We start from the raw sequence: 3,719 nt of genomic DNA, 5'->3' as shown, positions 1-3,719 counted from the left end.
GATTACTCACATGGAAAATTCTATACCTCGAGTGAGGCTCGAACCCACATCGGTGAAGGGCAAGTTGTTTGAAGTCAGCGATCTAAGTTATTAAGTAAAATAGGTGCTCGTATTTTCAAAGTAATTCCGCAGATACATCTATGTCTACTACGGTTGCATAGCAGGGACATAGGAAATATTTTATCTATCACGTACACACGTGTTCCTTTATTTGTTCGTTTTGTCCTCGTGTGTTGGCTTTGTGTGTGTGCCCGTGTATGTGTGTGTGTGTTTGTGGTGTGCACGTCTGCGTGCTGTAGGTTTCGTTTCGGGGAGGCTGCGATTTTGGTACGTGGCATTCCCTGTTTGATATTTGTCTTTGTTTTAGCTACCACAAGCGAACGTGATGGCTAACAAATGCGAACATGAGAGGAGTTATCACGTGCGCACGTGTTAATCTGTTAATTAACACGTGGTAGCTAACACGTGCGCACTTGATACATTGAATTTTCCTATGTCCCTTCTATGCTACCGTGGTATACACAGTTCCAAGGTATTTCTCGTGGTTGTAGTTTCCGTTGGTATTGACCTGGCACTCATGAATATTTCGTATATTTCCAGATTGATTTTCAGTGTCCGATCATAAATAGCAATATAAATATCACATATATAACTCTTAATTGATACACTGTAGCATGGGCAGGTAACTGAGTGGGTAGTGGGTTCGAGTCCTACCTCTGACCATACATTTCCCCAAAATTTTATATGCAATTTTATATGCAAATTTATCAATACCACTTATTTGATCAAACGTATCGTGACATTTTTGGTCTATTTATTAAAACATATCATGATGAGTGACATTTACATCTATCTACAAAGTCACGAAAGCGATGCATATTTTGTCATTAGCCATTTCAAAATATATTTGAATGAGCCTATATACTTAGAAGGTATATGGAAAGTGGTTATAATGGAGTTTCACGCTACGGAAAAGGTGAGCTCGAAATCTAGTGCCGGACTTTACGTGTATTCAGATATTTGTGGCGAAAGTATCGTGAAAAGGAAAGCTAGTCCTTTGCTGCGACGACTTGAGAATAACAAGAAATGTGGGTGGGATTACAAACTTACTACCTACCTATGAGAAGAAAAGAAATTCGGGAATTGGAAATACATATAAAGCAGGAAGATGAAACAAACGCGTCGCATTTAGTGAAACCTGTGCGCCTGACACTTCACTTAATACGATATCCGTTTTTTTTTTGCTAAACTCATGAAAAATGTAGGCGTGACTTTGATATTGACAAAAGTGTAAAGACAAAGGGAATTGAAAATAACAAACACTATTATGTGTAGTAGAAAAATTAAAAATGAATTTTATTGTAAAATATGAAAACATAAATTATCATTAAATCTACATTTATTTTTTTTTTGGACTTATTGGTTAGTTTATCGAATCTCTCTCAATATTACGCACGAGTCATAACGGAACATACAAGAAGACCGCAGCTTATACAATTAATAATTATTAATCAATATGTGACGTAACGTTCTGTTATATGGGGGACAAAGGTTTACCACTCCCTTACTGAGTCATAACTGATCGTGTGCAAACATGCAGAATCCAATTTATATGAACACACCTTAATAATAACAAAAGACAATAAACGGATAAAAATCTAATTCATTAATTTCTATCATAATTAAAACGATAAAGCCTTTAGAAACTGTATTTGTTTATGCACAAAAGGATCATATCATTTTACACTGGCTCATGTATTCGGCCATGACTGGGACGATGATGTCGGTGTGCTCGGAAGTATTAACCTGCACGCGCAACTTTCACTTTATCAAAATAACAGAACATGGCTTCCAACGGCATTGCGTAGGTTGGCTATCGATTTGAACCGCAAGTAGGCAGTAGCGACGAATTAAGTGAAAGTGATGAGTCTGAGTGAATCCGACGGAGAACCAGAGATCAAAATAGGAAATCTAAGAATAGACAATTTAGATTGGTGCAGTTGTAGTAACTGTATCATTATGAAAACAGAGACATCTGTTGCAGAGAGATCCAGAATGTGCTCACCAAGGAAGGAGATGACAATATTGTGGAGGAATGTATATGGGTAGTTAAATTGGATTTTAAACACTATTCGGCTGTTTTTCTCAAACAAACCGTGTACTGTTTTCGAATAAGATAAGTCAAATACTTTCATTTTCATTTAAACTACAAAGTTGATGAATACTCTTTTAAATTAATGGAATAACCCAAACATATTTGCTAAATATATCAGTAACGGTTAATAAATACTTTACACCTTTATCTTATTTTGAAAAAAAAAGCTTGCATATCAACTAAATCAGCAGACCAAGTATCATCAATATCACTATCACTCTTCGTTTAGAAAATTTTCGTTTAATTGGTTTATGTAATTTTTTTGCTAATTCATCACTCTATATGTTATTTGCGGGGTGTGTGTGTGTGTGGTGTGGGGGGGTGGGGGGGGGCTTTATGAATGAGCTTTCAGCTCGTGCCAAGTAAATACTCTACCCCCTTTTTCCGTTTTTTGACTTTTTCCGAGTCTAAGTTTGTATTTCGTTTTAATTGCTAGTTTTTCAACTAAATGTTTTGCAGTCTTTTCTCCAAATGTTTTTGATTTAGTGTTATATAAGTTGGAAAGCATTTGCTTGTCACATATACCTTTGTTAACACAATTGTCATAGCAAAAGTCATGGTCCATACATACTGCGTCCAGTTCATTGACAGGAGGTCCGTTATTCAAAGGATTTCCTGGCCCGCAATAGTTATATCCTGGGAGTGTTAAACCTTTCTTAGGTAATAAAGGTAACATGGCTTTATGAATATCAATTGCACCTCTAGCGAGTGGATCTTGATCCCCGGTGGATTGCCGCCGCTTCGCTGCTCCCCCAGAATTTTTCATAAACTGTGTTTTATATTACTACAGGATGAAAACTGAGCTTTTAACGTAAGTGTATAATTTCCTTTAAGGGTTAGTGGTCAAGTTGGGGTCAAAACGCCAAAACCGTCATAGTACACGCTACTGAGCCCATACTGTCAAAAATAAATGTTTAACTTTAGGTATATGTACGGAATCCTGTTTCCGCCATCGACTTTTCGACCAGACAGATACGCGGAAGCATGGAATTAAGCATCTAATTGTCGTGAAAACGTCAACTTCCCGATCTAGAATCAAGCACGAAAAGTAGAAATTTAAAAGCCTGAACTTCACCTTCTCGCGCAAAGATGTCCCACGTAAAGTAGAAATCTTCAAGATTTTGACCCGAGAATTGCCGTGCAAACATCAACTTGCCGACCCATAATCTAGCGCGAGATGTTGAAATTAAGCGGACTATCTTCAACTTTTCGACCAAGACTTTGGCCGATATTTTCGCGATATTATCACTTAAATTTCGACCTTTTGTTCTAGGACTAATTTACCGGGGTTTGATGTCACTACACCACCACCGGGGTTATGGCTAACCCCCGTACAACAGACCCGGACCCGGATCCCACGAATAGTCACGGAAATACACGATTCTATGCGGAAACGTTCGGCTTTTCACATGGGCCTGAAACTACATTTGCGAATAATAGGCACTTTAAAAGGCTGTCAATGGGATTGTCAAGGGAAGTGTCCAAACACCATATACTTACTGCATTTAATATTATAATAATGATAATATTCTTCATTGAGATATAAACCTACCTAAACTTCATT

The sequence above is a fragment of the Mercenaria mercenaria genome, chromosome 9 (genome assembly GCF_021730395.1).
Source record: "Mercenaria mercenaria strain notata chromosome 9, MADL_Memer_1, whole genome shotgun sequence".
Classification (NCBI taxonomy): Eukaryota; Metazoa; Mollusca; class Bivalvia; order Venerida; family Veneridae; genus Mercenaria; species Mercenaria mercenaria.
Note: the sequence above shows the minus strand (reverse complement) of the source record.